The sequence below is a fragment of the Oryx dammah genome, unplaced genomic scaffold (assembly GCF_014754425.2).
Source record: "Oryx dammah isolate SB20612 unplaced genomic scaffold, SCBI_Odam_1.1 HiC_scaffold_20, whole genome shotgun sequence".
Classification (NCBI taxonomy): Eukaryota; Metazoa; Chordata; class Mammalia; order Artiodactyla; family Bovidae; genus Oryx; species Oryx dammah.
The window spans coordinates 54,963,930-54,984,314 of record NW_024070204.1 but is presented as its reverse complement, the minus strand read 5'-3'; the positions used below and the strand labels follow the sequence as shown (position 1 = coordinate 54,984,314).

The following is a 20,385-nucleotide window of genomic DNA, read 5'->3' as shown; positions in this document are numbered from 1 at the left end:
AGATGGATCTTACCAAACCAACAGATAATCCACTATGATTGAAAAGTATGCCTCTCCTAAGCTATTTCTTACAGCGAAGTGTAGTTCCCAGACCAGAAGCATAAGCATCACCTGAAAAGTTGTGGGAAATGGAAATTCCAGAGATCTACTCTAGATTTACTAAATCGGAAATTCTGGAGGTGGCACCCAGCATTCTGAGTTTTAACAAGCTATCTAGGCAATTCTGATCTACATTTAAGTTTGAGAACCATTGGCCTAAAAGTCGACTGGAAGAAGCAGTTACTAAAGGTGTCTATACAGTACAGGTTGTCAAATGGTCTTGTTTTCTACAATGTGCCCATATTTACCTGTCACTTCAAGGAATTTGCAGTGTGCAACCTGATTTGTGTTATATTTTTCATTCCTGCAGCAAACTCTAATACTGATAGCAGGCAAGTTGTTGAGGTTCCTATTGTGCTCAGCAGTTCCTCCAAATGCTAATACCTTGGCAATTCAGTATGCCCTTGCTCTCCTTTTCCAGACATTAAAACACAAATGCCCAGGCCCCAATGCCAGCAATTCTTATTTAATAGATCTGGAACAGGCTTTGATATCAGTGTCTTTAAGCCCCCACAGTACGTGCATGCATGCAACACACACACACACATACACCTCCTCCTAATATATAGCCAGGGTTGAATACCACTGGCATTTGAAACCATTTCTATACAAAGGTTAAAGGATTCAAGTAAATCAACTGGTGGTCTGTGTGAGGAAAGTGTAAACAATTTGATGCTACATACCCATGGTGTTCTTCTGCACCCTGCCTCACCTCTTCACTTTCTGAGACCAGATATGGGCAAAATTGGAAGAGAAAAAATAATTAGGAGCGCGAAGCTCCACATCACCACGTTCCCCTTCTGTTCACTCACGCATGTGCATGCTCAGTCAGACAAAAGTGATGCTCTGGACTGCTTTGTGATGCTATGGACTGCAGTCTGCCAGGTTGCTCTGTCCATGAGATTTCTCAGGCAAGAATACTGACATGAGTTGCCATTTCCTTCTCCAGGGAATCTTCCTAATGCAGCAATCGAACCTGTGTTTCCTGAATCTCTTACATTGGCAGGCAGATTCTTTACCACTGAGATCCCTGGGAAGCCCCTTGTAACTCATATATATGAGTCTATACGCCAGAGAAAGCATCAAACACAAGTCATGGAAAGTAGAAAATTTTTTTTCAAAACCAGGAAGTTGCCTGTTATACAAATTAGCACACTTACAGGACATTACTAGTAGTATTATTGTAGTAATCAAACCTTTATCTTATAAGAACATATCTTCAGGGGGGTGACTTTCAGCTATTTAGACACAATCTCTGAGTATTCCATATTTAAGGAGAATTAAACATCACTGTTCTTATCCCTAGGTTTGACAGGAAATAAAAACTTGATAAGTTATGATGAAGATAAGCAAGTGTCTTTTTTTTTCTCTTTTTTATGAATTTATTTTTCCAGTTATGTTTGTCATCTATTATTTAATCAGAAATTGACTTCAGATCTTTTTCTAATACGTTTCAAAGACTCTTTCTCAAATGGTTTAGCTGGGCCACTAGCCTGATACCAATCCTTGACCTCTCCGCCCTTTAATTAGATGAATCAGATGAAAATGTTGCCCAAGGGGCTTGGGTGACTCCAGTAGCTGGACAGGATAATAGGCAGAGGAAAAGACATCAGACTAATACTGCCATAGAACATAGGGGAAAGCCTACATTTCACTCAGTAGTTCTGTAAAATCTTACAGAAAGCTAGCAACACTGTGATTTTTCTTTTGTGCTTTTCAAGAGCTAGCTTGGCAGGACTAAGCAGTTTATTGCACCCTGATTTGGCCATGAATCTAAAAGGAAAATTAAAATCTGTGCTGAACCACTAGTGTTTAAGAGATAATGTTAACAGAGTAAAATATGTTATCTGACCAGAGGCCTCCTCACACTATATAAACCTTAGGTAGCATCAACACAAGCCAAGTTTTATATCTTTCAGTATAAATGTCTAAAACCTCATTTTTTAGACTAACTTTAGCTAACCATCTGAGTTGAGAAGCCAACTTATGCAACTATTCAAGCAGAGCAGAGTGTCAGCACTACAGAAGAAAGCTAATCATAAAAGGTAATATCTATGTAAGACCTCAGTGAGCTCTTCAATCATACCAGCTGATATTCATCAGCAAGGTAAATTGTGGCTCATCCCTGGAAAACTGCCTAGAGGCAAAAAAGTTATGAACACTTGTAGCAGGGAAGACAAAGTAGCCTAAGAAAAAATATCAGAAAGATGGGGAGCAATGAAGACACATGTCATAGATATTTGAATTGAGTAAATATTCTCCATTTATATCTGTTTATCTATGAAGGGACTTGAAATATCAAAGGTTGTTAGTACTCAGTTATTTAAAAAAAAAATCTTTGTGGATCACAGCCTTGTCATGGCAAAGGGGCTTGCATAACTCAGTAAACCTCTGAGCCATGCCATGCAGGGCCACCCAAGAAAGAGAGGTCATAGTGAAAAGTTCTGACAAAACTTGGTCTACTGGAGGAGGAAATGGCAACCCATTCCAGTACTCTTGCCTGGAAAATCCCAAGGACAGTATAAAAAGGCAAAAAGATATGCCAGAAGATGAGGCCCCCAGGTTGGAGTGTGTCCAGTTGCTCAGTTGTGTCTGACTCTTTGCGACCCCATGAACCGCAGCATGCCAGGCCTCCCTGTCCATCACCAACTCCTGGAGTCCACCCAAACCCATGTCCATTGAGTCAGTGATGCCGTCCAACCATCTCATCCTTTGTTGTCCCCTTCTCCTCCTGCCCTCAATCTTTCCCAGCATCAGGGTCTTTTCCAATGAGTCAGCTCTTCGCATCAGGTGGCCAAAGTATTGGAGTTTCAAGTTCAACATCAGTACTTCCAATGAACACCCAGGACTGATATCCTTTAGGATGGACTTGTTGGATCTCCTTGAAGTCCAAGGGACTCTCAAGAGAGCAGAGAGCAATTATGAATAGCTCCAGAAAGTAGGAAGTGGCTGGGCCAAAGCAGAAATGATGCTCAGTTGTGGATGTTTCTGGTGGTGAAAGTGAAGTCCAATGCTGTAAAGAACAATATTGTATAGGAACCTATAAAGTCAGGTTCATGAATCAAGATAAACTAGATGTGGTCAAGCAGGAGATGGCAAGACTGACCATTGACATGTTAGGAATCAATGAACTAAAATAGTAATAGCTGAATTTAATAACAATGACCATTATATCTACTCTTGTGGGCAAGAATCCCTTAGAAGAAATGGAGTAGCCCTCAGAGATGACAAAAGAGTCTGGAATGCAGTATTTGGGTGCAGTCTTAAAAACTACAGAATGATCTTGGTTGATTTCCAAGGCAAACCATTCAACATTAGAGTAATCCAATTATATTCACCAATTACTGATGCTGCCAAAGAAGCTGAAGTTGACCAGTTCTATGAAGACTACAAGATCTTCTAGAACCAACACCAAAAAAATAAAATGCCCTTATCATCATAGGGGATTGGAATGCAAAAGTAGGAAGTCAAGAGGTACATTGACTTACCTAGAGTAACAGGCAAGTTTGGCATTGAAGTACAAAATGAAGCAGGGCAAAACCTAACAGTTTTGTCAAGAGAACAAGCTGGTCATAGCAAGAACCCTTTTCCAACAACCCAAGAGATGACTCTACACATGGACATCATCAGACAGTCAAAACCAAAATCAGCTTGATTTTATTCTTTGTAGCCAAAGATGGAGAAGCTCTATATCATCAGCAAAAACAAGACCTGAGCTGACAGAGGCTCAGATTATGGAGTTGACTGAAGCTACTGATTTCAAAATTCAGGCTTAAGTTGAAGAAATTAGAAAAAATCACTAGACCATTCAGGTGTGTCTTAATTTCCTTATGATTATACAGTGGAGGTGATAAATAGATTCAGGGACTAGACTTGATAGACAAAGTGCCTGAAGAACTTTGGATGGCAGTTCATAACATTGTACAGGATGTGGTGGTCAAAAACATCCCCAAGAAAAAGAAATGAAAGAAGGCAAAGTGGTTGTATGAGGAGCCAGTAAAATAACTGAGGAAAGAAGATAATCAAAGAGCAAAGGAGAAAGGAAAAGATATACTCAACTGAATGCAGAGTTCCAGAGAATAGCAAGGAGAGATAAGAAAGCCTTACTAAGTGAACAATAAAAAGAAATAAAGGAAAACAATAGAATGGGAAAGACTAGAGATCTCATCAAGAAATCTGGGGATATCAAGGGACTATTTCATGCAAGGATGGTCACAATAAAGACAGAAACAGTGAGGACCTAACAGAAGAAGGAGATTAAGAAGAGGTGGAAAGAATACACAGAAGAACTCTACAAAACAGGTCTTCATGACCCTGATAACCATGATGGTGTAGTCAGTCACCTAGAGCTGGACATCCTGGAGTCTGAGGTCAGGCGGACGTTAGGAAGCATTACATTGAACAAAGCTACTGGAGATGATAGAATCCCTGCTGAGAAATTTCAAATCCTAAAAGATGGTGGTGTTAAAGTGCTGCACTCAATATGTTAGAAAATTTGGAAAACTCAGCAGTGGCCACAGAACTGGAAAAGGTCAGTTCATTCCATTCCCAAAGAAGGGCAATCACAAAGAATGTTTGAACTACCATACAACTGCATACATTTCGCATGCTAGCAAGGTTATGCTCAAAATCCTTCAATCTAGGCTTCAGCAGCACACGAACCAAGAACTTCCAGATATACAAGCTGGGTTTCACAGAGGCAGTGGAACCAGAGATCAAATTGCCAACATCCACTGAATCATGAAGAAAGCAAGGGAGTGCCAGAAAAACATCTACTCCTGTTTCACTGACTACACTAAAGCCTTGACTGTGGAAAATTCTTAAAGAGATGGGAATACCAGCCCACCTTACCTGTCTCCTGAGAAACCTGTATGCAGGTCAACAAGCAACAGTTAGAACCAGACATGGGAACAACTGATTGATCCAAACTGGGAAAGGAGTACAAAAACGCTGTATATTGTCTCGTTGCTTAATTAACTTGCATGCAAAGTACATCATGTGAAATGCCATGCTAGATGAATCACAAGGTGGAATCAAAATTACCAGGAGAAGTATCAACAACCTCAGATATGCAGATGATACCAGTCTAATGGCAGAAAACAAAGAAGAACTAAAGAACCTCTTGATGAAGGTTAAAGAGGAGAGTGAAAAAGCTGGCTTAAAACTCAACATCCACAAAACTAAGATCATGGCATCCAGTCCCATTACTTCATGGCAAATAGAAGGGGAAAAAGCGGAAGCAGTGACAGATTTTATTTCTTGGGCTCCAAAACCACTGGGAATGGTTACTGCAGCCATGAAATTAAAAGACACTTGTTCCTTTAAGGAAGGCTATAACAAACTTAGACAGCATATTAAAAAGCAGATACATCACTTTGCCAACAAATGCCTGTACAGTCAAAGCCATGGTTTTTCCAGTAGTCATGTATGGATGTGAGAGCTGGACCATAAAGAAGGCTGAGCACTGAAGAATTGATGGTTTTGAACTGTAGTGCTGGAGAAGACTCTTGAGAGTCCCTTGAACTGCAAAGGACCAAACCAGTCAATCCTAAACAAAATCAATTCTAAATATTCACTGGAAGAATTGAAGCTGAAGCCCCAACATTTTGGTCACCTGATGAGAAGAGCTGACACACTGGAAAAGATCCTGATACTGGGGAAGATTGAAGGCCAAAGGAGAAGGGTGAGGCAGAGGATGAGATGGTTAAATATCACCAACACCATGGATATGAATTTGAGGAAACTCCAGTAGATAGTGGAGGAGAGCGAAGCCTGGTGTGTTACATTTCTTGGGGTGGCAGAGTCAAACAAAACTTAATGACTGAACAAAAACATTTTTAAAATGGTCAAACCTGGAAACCAGAGCTTCTCTCATTCTCTGAAACTCAATCAAATAAAGAGGTAATAACAATATAATTTAAGTAACTCTCTTTTCCTTACTAATAAATACAAAAATTTTCCCAATAGCCCTATGTGATGGACAAAGAAAGAGAAAATTATTCCCCATTTTGTAGATGAGAAAACAAATTATTGACTTGCGTAAATTAGCAATAAAATCAGGTTTCCTATTTCACAAGGGACACTAAAAGACCTAGTGTGAATTACACAGAAGGAATCTGATTGTAGTCCCAATGCACAGAAATAGGATTTCCTCAACATTTGGAAACAATCACATTCTGTGAAGCAGCAAGGTTCATATGTATATTTTTCAATCTCAATCTATCCTTCTGTGTCCCTTTGCCTGTGGCAAATATGAAAATTAATAAAATGGACAACTGTGTCTAAACTACTGTAATTAACAAACTTATTTAGAAAGTTTAGAATTTAAAAGTCAGAGAATATATCCAGGGAAGTACAATGAAATATTGACATCAGTTCAGTTCAGCTGCTCAGTCATGTCCAACTCATTGCAACCCCGTGGACTACAGCACGCCAGGCTCCCTTGTCCATCAGCAACTCCCAGAGCTTACTCAAAGTCATGTCTATTGAGTCAGTGATGCCATCCAGCCATTTCATTCTCTGTCGTCCCCTTCTCCTGCCTTAAATCTTTCCCAGCATCAGGGTCTTTTCAAATGAGTCAGCTCTTTGCATTAGATGGCCAAAGTATTGGAGAAACTTTGTCATTAAAGTAATGTCCCTGCTTTTTAATGCTGTCTAGGTTTGTCATACCTTTTCTTCCAAGGAGCGCCTTTTAATTTCATGGTGGCAGTGATTTGAATTTTAAAAGGTAGGATAATGTGCCAAGTAAAATACAATAATCAAGAACAGAAGGGAAGAACAAGATGGTGGAGGAGTAGGTGGATGTGGAGTACTTCTCTCTCCATGGGTACATCAGGAATACACCTTCAGACACAGAAGTGTATTCAGAACACCAGCTGATAGTAGACAGGAGTACTTGAGTAGTGGAAAAGAATATACAGAACCACACAAAACTTGGTACGATGAAGGAACTAGGGGGAAAAACAGGAGTGTCAGTAGGATGGGACCTGCCCTGGGCTGGTAGGGGAACTGAAGCAGGGGTCCAATTCTGACAGCAGGACAATTGTCTTAGTCAGAGGAGAAACATTTAAGGCTGAGAGTGAAACAGCTGATTTGTGGCAGCCTAAATGGAATGAGAATCAGATGGTCCTTGCCACAGCCATACATACCCTGGACAGGGATGCAGGTCCCCTGGAAGGTGTTTGTGGCTGGGAGCTGGACCTTAGGGGTTGTGGAGCAATCCCAGGGCAAGGGCTGTTTTTGACTGTGAAGAGACGGATCGAGGGGATGTGAGGGAGGAGATTGTTGTGGGAAATGCCTGTGGAGGAAAGCCGGGCAGCCATGGTAGCAAGGCAATACTGCTGAGTCATGCGTAGGGGGTGGAGCCATCACCATAGCCTGCCTCTCCCCACATGCCAGCATCGGCAGCTGAACAATAGAGAGGCTGGCCCATCAAATGCCTGATGCACTGAACTACAGAGTAAGACCTCACCTCACCCAGGGTGCCCCTTTAAGTTCCTGATGCACCAATCTACAAAGTAGAAGCCCAGCAAGGGGAGCCCCCTCTATGTGCCTGACACTGTAAACAACAGGAAGGCAAGGGAGCCCTCTAAGTGCCTGAATGGGTGGAGCTACAGAGAAAGACTGGCCAAAGAGGCCTTCTGATTGCCAGCTACAAGAGGCTCAAAAAAAAAAAGACTCTGATAGGCCATAAATCCTGTGGCAGAGGCAGTCCATGTCCATGCACACTTGGTGCCACCAGGGTACCACCTCCAAGCTCAACTCTCACTAGGGCAGAGCTGCCACAGGCAAAAAAATGCCTTGTGTCTTTGCACGCTGGGTCACTTCGGTAGTGTCCAACTCTGCAACCCTGTAGACTGTGGCCTGCCAAGCTTCTTTGTCAGAGAGGGGGTTCTTCAGGCAAAAATACTGGAGTGTATGGGCCAATACTGGTTGCCATTCACTTCTACAGCACTATATTTCCTGCTGCCCTAACTGCCAACTCCCCTGAGTACCTGTTGCTGCCAGAACCCCTGAGACCCAAGCAGCTGTATCACCTCCACACCTGGCCTTCACAGGGGCAAACCCAAGTCCTCCAGGGCAGCCTCAGAAGCAAACCCTAGTGGGTGAACCACATGCAGAGGTGGAAATAAAACCACAGTTGAAACCGAGGGGCAGTGTGGCTAAGGAAGAAGACCCAAAACCTTCCTACCAGCTGTACAAGCTGCAGATTAAATCCACATGATCAACTAGGCAGACTCTGTGTCTATGCAATATATAAAAGGTCATGTTTGGGAACGCATGTACGCCCATAGTGGATTCATGTCAATGTATGGCAAAACCAATACAGAATTGTAAAGTAAAATAAAATAAATAAATAAATAAATAAAAACAAAACAAAAAAGGTCATTGAGAGCTCCCACAAAAGAAAATGCACTAGTTCTGATAGCTGTGGACATTGGAGGCCAGAACACACAGGAGTAGGACCAGATTAGAATCTGAGCTGCCCCCACAACAGGTCCAGATATCAGCACAGTGTTGGAGGGCATCCTAGGGAGGTGAGTAGACTGTGACTCCCAGCAAGCAAAAGGACACTGACAACAGTGACTCAAGAAAAACATTTATTATTCCTGTTTTGACTTGTTCTATAGATTCTTTTGGATTTTTTTCCCTTTTTCCCCCTCTATTGTAGCTGTCAATTTTATTGGCACTATGAAATCTAATTAAGCTTTTGAGATTTTTTTTTTCCCTTCAGTCACATTTTTTATAGTTGTTATAAACCTCTGCGTCTGCATTGGGCTTTTGCTGTTCTGTGGAGTTTTCCTTTTTTTTTTTTTTTTGTCTCCTTTTTAAATTTTTTAAACCCATTATTTTTTTCTATATTTATTCCTTTGTTTGCTTTTCTTACTGTTCTTTTCCCCTTAATCTTTAATGTATATAAATCTTTATCTATCTCTATTTAAAATTGCATATCTATTCTTTCTTTTCTTTCTTTCCTTTTCTTTTAACATATTTGTTAGTTTTATTTTCATTGCTTTATTCCCCCATTGGCACCTTGCTTTAGTTTTGTTTTCCAGTTTGTGCTTTAGTTAGTTTTGTTCTAGTAGATATAATATTTGCTTTCCTTTGTTCACCAAGTCAATCTATTGTACTTTATTTTTCTTCAGCTGTTTTGATTTTGCTTATGGGTGTATATGTATATGTGTATATTCAGTCACACTGTTTATTGTTCTTATAAACTTCTGCCTCTGTGTTGGGCTTTTGCAGTTCTGTGGAGTTTTCCTCTTTTTTTCCTTTTTATTTTCTGTTTTTTTTTAATATTTTTAATTTTTAATTTTTTAAACCTATTATATTTTTTCTACATTTATTCCTTTGCTTTTCCTACTGTTCTTTTTCCCTTGCAGTTAATCTTTAATATATATAAATCTTCTTCATCTACCTCGAATTAACTTTGTATATATATATTTTTTTTCTTTTCTTTCCATTCCTTTTAACATACTTGCTAGTTTTGTTTTCATTCTTTTATTCCCCACTTGGTACCTTGCTTTAGTTTTTTTTGTTTGTTTGTTTGTTTCCAGCTTGTGCTTTACTTAATTTTGTTCTTAACTGGTAAATATAATTTATTTACTTTGTCAGGTCAATCTACTGTGCTTTATTTTTGTTGGACTATTTTGACTTTGTTTATGGGTGTATATGTACCTGTGTATATTCCATTATTTTAATTATTATTTGCCTGATTTTGTAACTGCCATTTGTCTGGGGTTCATCTTTGGTTTCTCATTTTTTAATATTTTAACCTCACTTAATACCATAACAAACCACCTGTGGAATCTTTGTTCCTGACCAGAGATCAAGCCCTGAGCCTTTGGAGTGGAAGCACTGACTCCAAGATCCTAGACTACCAGAGAAATAACCCTAGGGAGTATCAAATAGTGAGAACTCAAACAAAGGAAGCTGCTTGAATGCAAGACCCAGCATCACCCAACCACCAGCAGCACACTGTGCAAGACATCTCCTATAAACAACAAACAAAACAAAAATACAAACCCAATCATCAGGAGACAGGATTACCACCTCACTCAGCCTTGCCCATCAGAGGAAAAACAGACAGACAAACAAAAGCTCAGCAGAAATCTCACCCTATACAAAGCTTACCCAAACCAGTGGACCAACCGTAGGAGGGAAAAACACAAAAGTAAGAAAGAAAACCTTGAAGCCTGGGAAAAGGAGACCTCAAACACATAAAGTTTAAAAAAAAAGAAAAAAGAAAGGCAGAGAAATACTACACAAAGGAAGGGAAAAACTAGAAACACAGAAGTCCAAATAAATGAAAAGGAAATAGGTGAACTACTTGAAAAAGAATTCAGAATAATGATAGTAAAGATAATCAAAAATCTTGAAAACATAATAGAGAAAATGCAAGAATCAATTAACAAAGACCTAGAAGAATTAAATAAACGTACAGCAACAAGGAACATAATTATTAAAATTAAAAATACTGTAGAAGGAATCAATAGCACAATATACAAAGCAGAAGAATGAATCAGTGAGCTGGAAGATAAAATGGTGGAAATAACTTCTGAAGAGCAGAATAAACTAAAAAGAATGAAAAGAACTGAGGATAGTCTCAGAGACCTCTAGGACAATATCAAATGCACCAACATTCGAATTATAGGGGTCCCAGAAGAAGAGAAAAAGAAAGGGTATGGGAAAATTTTTGAAGAGATTATAGTTGAAAATTTCCCCAACATGGAAAAGCAAATAGTCAATCAAGTCCAAGAGGCACAAAGAGTCCTATAGGGGTAAACCCAAGGAGAAACACACCAAGACACATACTAACAAAACTAACAAAGACTAAACACAAAGAAAGAATATTAAAAACAACAAGGGAAAAGCAACAAGTGTCAAAGTATCATACAAGGGAAACCCCATATGCTTAACAGCTGGTCTTTCAGCAAAAACTCTGCAGGCCAGAAGGGAATGGCAGGATATATTTAAAGTACTGAAAGAGAAACATCTACAACCAAGATTATTGTACCTGGCAAGGATATGCAAAATTGATGGAAAAATAAAAAGCTGTTCAGACAAGCAAAGGTAAGAGAATTCAGCACCACCAAATCAGCTTTACAACAGATGTTCAAGGGACTTAAATAGTCAAGAAATACAAGAGAAGAAAAAAGAACTCCAAAATCAACTCCAAACAATTAGGAAAATAGCAACAGGAACATATATATCAATAATTACTTTAAATATAAATGGATTAAAACCAAAAGAAACAGACTGGATGAATGAATACACAAATAGATCCATATATATGCTGTCTACAAGAAACCCACCTCAGACCTAAAGACACATATAGACTGAAAGTGAGAGGATGGAAAAAAATGTTCCATGCAAATAGGAAGTATTTACCATTGCAAAGATGGACTAGCAATCCTCATATCAGACAAAATAGACCTTAAAATAAAGATTACAAGAGATGAGGAAGGACACTACACAATGATCAAGGGATCAATCCAAGAGGAAGACATAGCAATTGTAAATACCCATGAACCCAACATAGGAGCACCCCAATACATAAGACAAACACTAACAGACATAAAAGGAGAAATTGACTGTAACCCAATAATAGTAGGAGACTTTAACACCCAACTCACACCAATGGACAGAGCATCAAAACAGAAAATTAATAAGGAAACACGTCTTTTTTTTTTTTTTTTTTTGGTCGTTCATCCAGAAAAGGTTTTAATTTTTTATTTTATATTGGAGCAAGTTGATTAACAATTCTGTGACAATTTCAAGCAGCAAAGTGATTCAGTTATACATATATCCACTCTTTTTCAAATTCTTCTCCTGTTTAGGTTGGCACGAAATACTGAACTGAGTTCCCTGTGTCATTGTGGTTTTTTTTTTTTTAATTTTCAAATTTATTTATTTTTAATTGGAGGAGAATTGCTTTACATTATTGTGGTGATTTCTGTCACATCTCCACATGAATCAGTCTTAGGTATACTCATGTCCCCTTCTTCTTGAACCTCCCTCCCACATCCCAGCCCATCCCATCCCTCTAGGTTGTCACAGAGCACCAGATTCAAGCTCCTTGGGACATGCAGCAGGCTTCTACTGGCTATCGAATGTTACAAACGGCAGTGCACGTGTTTCAATGCTACCCTCTCAATCCCTCTCGCCCACCCCTTCCCACACTGTGTTCACGAGTCTCTTATCAAATGATACATTAGATGAAATGGATCTCATTGATATCTTCAGGACATTCCATCCAAATGCAGAAGAATACACATTCTTCTCAAGTGCACATGGAACATTCTCCAGGATAGATCACACCTTGGGTCACAAATCAAACCTCAGTAAACTCAAGAAAATCTAAATTGTATCAAGCATCTTCTCTGACCACAACACTATGAGACTAGACATCAGTGCAAGGAAAAAACTGTTATGAAACACAAACACAAGGAGACTAAACAATATGTTTCTAAATAATCAACAGGTTACTGAAGAAACAGAAAGGGAAATTAAAAAACTTCTAGAAACAAATGACAATGAAAACACAACAACTCAAAACCTATGGGATGCAGCAAAAGCAGTCCTAAGAGGGAAGTTAATAGCAATACAATCCTACCTCAAGAAACAAGAAAAACATCAAATAAACAACCTAACTTTACACCTAAAACAACTGGAGAAAGAAGAACAAAAACATCCCCAAAATTAGTAGAAGGAAAGAAATCATAAAGATCTGAGCAGAAATAAATGAAAAAGAAATGAAAGAAACAATGGTAAGGATTAATAAAACTAAAAGCTGATTCTTTGAGAAGATAAACAAAATTGACAAACCTTTAGCCAGACTCATTAAGAGAAAAAAGAGAGAAGAATCAAATCAACAAAATTAGAAATGAAAAAGACATTCAACAGATATGTTGCATTCAACAGACAATGCAGAAATGCAAAGCATGATAGAGACTGCTATGAACAACCAAATGACAATAAAATGGATAACCTGGAAGAAATGGACAGATTCTTAGAAAAGTTCAGTCTTCCAAGACTGAACCAGGAAGAAATAGAAATTATGAACAACCCAATTACAAGCACTGAAATTGAAGCTGTGATCAAAAATCTCCCAAGAAACAAAAATCCAGGACCAGATGTCTTCACAGGAGAATTCTATCAAACATTTAGAGAACTAATGCTTATCCTTCTAAAACTCTTTCAAAAAGCTGCAGAGGAAGGAACACTTCCAAACTCATTCTATGAGGCCACCATCACCCTGATACTAAAACCAGACAAAAACAACACAATAAAAGAAAACTATAGGTGGCCAATATCACTGATGAACATAGATGCAAAAATCCTCAACAAAATTTTAGCAAACAGAATTCAGCAACACATCAAAAAGCTCATACACCATGATCAAGTTGGGTTTATGCCAGGGATACAAGAATTCTTCAATATTCACAAAACAATCAATGTTATACACCATATTAACAAATTGAAAGATAAAAATCATATGATAATCTCAATAGATGCAGGAAAAGCTTTTGATAAAATTCAGCACCCAATTATGATAAGACTCTTCAAAGAATGGGCCTAGAAGGAACCTACCTCAACATATTAAAGACCATATATGATAAGCCTACAGCAAACATTCTCAAAGGTGAAAAACTGAAATCATTCCCCATAAGATCAGGAACAAGGTGGTCCACTTTCACCACTATTATTCAACATAGTTTTGGAAGTCCTAGTTACAGCAATCAGAGAAGAAAAAGAAATAAAAGGAATCTAGATCAGAAAAGAAGCTCTCACTGTTTGCAGATGACTTGATACTGTACATAGAAAACCCTAAAGATAGTATCAGAAAATTACCAGACCTAATCAGTGAATTTAGCAAAGTTGCAGGATACAAAATCAATAGATGGAAATCACATGCATTTCTACATACTAACAATGAAAATTCAGAAAGAGAAATTAAGGAATCAATCCCATTCACCATTGCAACAAAAAGAATTAAATATCTAGGAATAAACTTACCTGAGGAGACAAAAGAACTGTACAGAGAAAATTATAAGACACTAATGAAAGAAATCAAAGGCAACATAAACAGATGGAGAGATATGTCATGTTTCTGGGTAGGAAGAATCAATATTGTGAAAATGACTATACTACCAAATGAAATATACAGACTCAAAGTGATCTCTATCAATTTATCAATGGCATTTTTCACAGAACTAGAACAAAAAATTTCACAATTCATATGGAAACACAAAAGACCCTGAATAGCCAAAGCAGTCTTGAGAAAGAAGAATGGAGCTGGAGGAATCAACCTTCCAGACTTCAGATTATACTACAAAGCCACAATCATCAAGGTAGTACGGTACTGGCACAAAAACAGAAATACAGACCAAAGGAATGAGATAGAGAGCTCAGAAATAAACCCATGCACCTATGGGTAGATTATTATTTTGAGAAAGGAGGCAAGAATATACAATGGGGCAAAGATAGACTTCAATAAGTGGTGGTGGGAAAACTGGACAGCTACATGTAAAACAATGAAATTAGAACACTTTTAACAACATTCACGAAGATAAACTCAAAAAGAATTAAAGACCTAAATATAAGACCAGAAACTATAAAACTCTTAGAGGAAAACCTAGGCAGAACACTCGATGACATAAATCACTGCAGGACCCTCTCTGACCCGCCTCCTAGAGTAACAGAAGTAAAAACAAAAGTAAACAAGTGGGACCTGATTAAACTTAAAAGCTTTTGCACAGCAAAGGAAACTATAAGCAAGATGAAAAAGCAACCCTGAGGATGGGAGAAAATAATAGAAAAGGAAACAACTGACAAAGGATTAATTTCCAAGATATACAACCAGCTCATACAACTAAATGCCAGAAAAACAAACAACCCAATCAAACAGTGGGGAAAAGACCTAAAGAGACATTTCTCCAAAGAAGACATACAGAACATAATAAACACATGAAAAGATGCTCAACATTGCTCATTATGAGAGAAATGCAAATCAAAACTACAGTGAGATGTCACCTCACATCAGTCAGAATGGCCATCATCAAAAAGTCTACAAACAATAAATGCTGGAGAAGGTGTGGAGAAAAGGGAAGGGTCTTGCATTGTTGGTGGGAATGTAAATTGATACAACCACTATGGAAGATGGTATGGAGATTTCTTAAGAAAATAGGAATAAAACCACCATTTGACCCAGCAATCCCAGGTGTATACCCTGAGGAAACCAAAATTGAAAAAGACACATGCATTTCATTGTTCTTTGCAGCACTATTTACAATAGCTAGAACATGGAAGCAAGTTAGATGTCCATTGACAGATGAATGGATAAAGAAGTTGTGGTACATATACACAATGGAATATTACTCAGCCACAAAAAGGAACATATTTGAGACAGTTCTAAAGAGATAGATGAACTAGAACCTATTATGCAGAGTGAAGATAGTCAGAAAGAGAAAGATAAACATCATATTCTAATGCATGTATATGGAATCAGAAAAATGATACTGAAGAACTTATTTACAGAGCAGCATTGGAGAAACAGACATAGAGAATAGATTTATGGACATGGGGAGAGGGGAGGAGAGCATGAGAGGTATGGAAGGAGTAACATGGAAACTTACATTACCATATATAAAGGAGATAGCCAAAGGGAGGGAATTTGATGTATGGCTCAGGAAACAGTGGCTCTGTATCAACCTAGAGGGGTGAGATAGGGAGGGAGATAGGAGGAAGGTTCAAAAGGGAGGGAATATATGTATGCCTATGGCTGATTCATGTTGAGGTTTGAGAGAAAACAACAATATTTTCTAAAGTAATTATCCTTCAATAAAGAAGGAAGGTTCTTAAAATTTTTTAAAAAAAAGAACAGAAGGAAATTCCTTTAACATCATAAATGCAATCTACATTACTACAACAGAACCTACAAAAAATGTCATAGTTAGTGACAGAAACTGTACAGAATTCCGATACTTTACAAGGAAAAAAATCCCTGCTACTATTGAACTAGATCTGATAGACAGAGTACCTGATGAACTATGGACAGAGGTTCATGACATTGTACACGAGACAAGATTCAAGACCATCCCCAAGAAGAAGAAATGCAAAAAAGCAAAATGGCTGTCTGAGGAGGCCTTACAAATAGATGTGAAAAGAAGAGAAGCCAAAAGCAAAGGAGAAAAGGAAAGATATACCCATTTGAAAGCAGAGTTCCAAAGAATAGCAAGGAGAGATAAGAAAGCCTTCCTCAGTGATCAGTGTAAAGAAATAGAGGAAAACAACAGAAGGGGAAAGATTAGAGTTCTCTTCAAGAAAATTAGAGATACCAACAGTACATTTCATGCAAACATGGGCTCAATAAAGGACAGACATGGGATGGACCTAACAGAAGAAGATATTAAGAAGAGGTGACAAGAATACACACAAGAACTGCACAAAAAAGATCTTCAGGACCAAGATAATCACAATTGTGTGATCACTCACCTAGAGCCAGACGTCCTGGAATGTGAAGTCAAGTGGGCCTTCAACAAAGCTAGTGGAGGTGATGGAATTCCAGTTGAGCTATTTCAAATCCTGAAAGATGATGCTGTGAAAGTGATACACTCAATATGTCAGCAAATTTGGAAAAACTCAGCAGTGGCCACAGGACTGGAAAAGGTCAGTTTCACTCCAATCCGAAAGACAGGCAATGCCAACGAAAGTTCAAACGACTGCACCATTGCATGCATCTCACATGCTAGTAAAGTAATGCTCAAAATTCTCCAAGCCAGGCTTCAACAATACACGAACTGTGAACTTCCAGATGGTCAAGCTGGTTTTAGAAAAGACAGAGGAACCAGAGATCAAATTGTCAACATTTGTTGGATCATCAAAAAAGCAACAGAGTTCCAGAAAAACATCTATTTCTGCTTTATTGACTATGCCAAAGTCTTTGACTGTGTGGGTCACAACAAACTGTGGGAAATTCTGAAAGAGATGGGAATACCAGACCACCTGACCTGCCTCCTGAGAAATCTGTATGCAGGTCAGGCAACAACAGTTAGAACTGGACATGGGAACAACAGACTGGTTCCAAATAGGAAAAGGAGTACATGAAGGCTATACTGTTACTCTGCTTATTTAACTTATATGCAGAGTACATCATGAGAAATGCTGGGCTGGAAGAAGCACAAGCTGGAATCAAGATTGCCAGGAGAAATATCAATAACCTCAGATATGCAGATATTACACCCTCATGGCAGTAAGTGAAGAACTGAAGAGCCTCTTGATGAAAGTGAAAGAGGAGAGTAAAATGTTGGCTTTAAGCTCAACATTCAGAAAACTAAGATCATGGCATCTGGTCCCATCACTTCATGGCAAACAGATGAGGAAACAGTGGAAACAGTGGTAGACTTTATTTTGGGGGGCTCTAAAATCACTGCAGATGATGACTGTAGCCATGAAATTAAAAGACACTTGCTCCTTGGAAGAAAAGCTATGACCAGCCTAGACAGCATATTAAAAAGCAGAGACCTTACTTTGCCAACAAAGGTCTGTCTAGTCTATGCTATGGTTTTTCCAGTGGTCATGTATGGATGTGAGAGTTGGACTATAAAGAAAGCTGAGTGCTGAAGAATTAATCTTTTGAACTGTGGTCTTGGAGAAGACTCTTGAGGGTCCCTTGGACTGCAAGAAGATCCAACCAGTCTATCCTAAAGGAGATCAGTCCTGAGTGTTCATTGGAAGGACTGATGTTGAAGCTGAAACTCCAATACTGTGGCCACCTGATGTAAAAAGCTGACTCATTTGAAAAGACCCTGATGCTGGGAAAGATTGAGGCAGGAGGAGAAGGGGATGACAGAGGATGAGATGGTTGGATGGCATCACCAACTCAATGGACATGAGTTTGAGTAAACTCCGGGAGTTGGTGATGGAGAGGGAGGCCTGGCATGCTGTAGTCAATAGGGTCACAAAGAGTTGGACATGACTGAGCAACTGAACAGAACTACATTTTGTATCCAACATTGTACTAAATGTCTTAACAATTCAGTAAGATAGAAGAGGTTAATATCTGAAAGAAAAAGTTAAAAACTATCATTATTTTGAAGTAATGAGTTATAACTTACAAAAAAGGCCAAATGAAAAAGGCAATTAGCTCCATTTAGAATTTATTAAGGAGACTTGATATAGACATTAGCCCTAAAATTAATAACTTTCTATTTATCAAAATCCAATTATTAAATTTAATGTTTTAGGTTTCATTTTTTAACTTTTTACATGAAGTAATTATAGATTGACAAAGTTATAGAAATACTACAGACAGTTCCCACATACTCTTTACTTGGTTTGTCCCAGCCTTCTACAATAAGAATATTATAGCAAAACAAGGAAACTGATATTGGTATATGGTGTGTGTATACCACTATGTCATGTAATCCCATGTGTAGATTCACAGAACCACCTTACAAACAAGAAACAGAACTAAAAGGTAGGCTGCAGTCCATGGGGTCGCTAGGAGTCAGACACAACTTAGCGACTTCACTTTTACTTTTCACTTTCATGCATTGGAGAAGGAAATGGCAACCCACTCCAGTGTTCTTGCCTGGAGAATCCCAGGGACGGGGGAGCCTGGTGGGCTGACATCTCTGGGGTCACACAGAGGCGGACACAACTGAGGCGACTTAGCAGTAGCAGTAGCAGCATGCTACCTTGAGAAGATGTAGGTATGATCTTACCTATCTCGTTCCCCACCATCCCTATCCTTAACAGTAATTAATTTGTTCTCCATCTCTGTAATTTCTTTATATCAATGATGTTAAATAAGTGGAATCAGATAGCATGTGACTTTTTCATTTTTTTTTCCTGTTTAGCATAATGCTTTTATTGAAAACTGGAATATTATAACGTAATAGGTCTGGAAATCAGACTGTCTCTGTCCTTGGAGTCTGTTTATGTAGCTTATGTAGACAAAACTGCTTCTTTATTTAGTGACTTTGTTTTGGGACTTCTCCAAACTATTCTTGTTAAAATGTACCCTTTTGTTATATGTGGTCTCTGAAAGGAACTGTCCATTTAGCTTAAGTTCAGCTAGTATTTTGAAAGATTTCCTTGAATGCCAGAAACCAGCTGAGGTTAGCGGGAGAAAGAGAATCACTTCGAATACATAAGTGTATCACATTATCATGGTGTTTGTAATGGGATAAGCAAATTATTTAATTAAAAAGACAAGTTGAATTGGAAAGCATATCTCCAAATATATGTTGTTACAGAGACATCTAAAGCTAGGTAACTCTGAAAACATTGAAAGTTCATTACAAAGTGAGTCATTTTGATTATACTTAACCATACCATGTAATTAACTGTGCACAAATAGAACCAGTTTAGAAAGGGGAAGAGATCTAAATTAAAACTTATGCATTAGAAAATATATGAGGAAAATGAGCCAAAAGGCCAACTGAAAATGAAAAAAAGTTATATCCAACACATGTGATAGATGAAGGGTAAGATTTCCTTAAGATTCTTAAAAGAGGATTAAAACTCAATAGAAGAAAATTTTTTTCAAGCAGGTCATAGAAAGGGAAATATAAATGCATCTGAATACTTGAGAAGATGCTCACTTTCATTCATTATTAAGGATGTATAAATTAGTTTTGCAATGAAATATTACCTTTCAGCTATCAAAGTGACAAAGATAAAAAAGACTGGTAACAGATTTATTGAGAAATATAAAAATTTTGCTTTTAGTTCATAAGTGTAAAACATAAAATTAAATTTTTTATTAAATAAAGAAGTATTATTCAAAGTATCATCCTTTCTAGAAAATACAAATTTAAGGGGCTGTACTTCCAAGAAGATAGCCAAACTGAGAATAAAATTAAAGGTGAACACTGTGTATAAAAAAAGAAACAGCTATGGGCTTGTTTTTCAAAGGATACTGCCAGACATAACACAATGTCAGGGGTATTTAATATAGGTGAGCAGGGACTACCACTCTGTTCATGATGATAGACACAGCTTTACAACTATGCATGACTACTGACAAAGTGTATGAATTTGTTTCTGGTATATGGGCAGTATATATACAGAAAGCTTTCTGTTATACTCTTAAAACGTATTAAAGAGTTGATTCCAAGCAAGTATTTTCAGAGCTGTGATGGAGGCTGGAAAAGCATCAGTAGTGAACAAAGGAGCTGTACACACGGCCTGGACAGAAAGCACAGTAATGGAAGGTTTCCCCTGAACCATTTCACATCGTGCTTCATATGCACAGAATATGGTAGGTAAACACATGCC

General features: G+C 38.2%; 2 long non-coding RNA genes across 2 annotated transcripts in view; one reads left to right on the top strand and one right to left on the bottom strand.

The window, feature by feature from the left end:
* LOC120879565 overlaps window positions 1-20,385 on the bottom strand; it is a 273,311-nt gene that overhangs the window by 3,587 nt on the left and 249,339 nt on the right. The window lies entirely within an intron of this gene.
* LOC120879566 lies at window positions 11,387-20,263 on the top strand. Its single transcript, XR_005724826.1, has 3 exons — window positions 11,387-11,482; window positions 14,808-14,818; window positions 20,252-20,263. It is a non-coding gene; the product is annotated as an uncharacterized LOC120879566 (long non-coding RNA).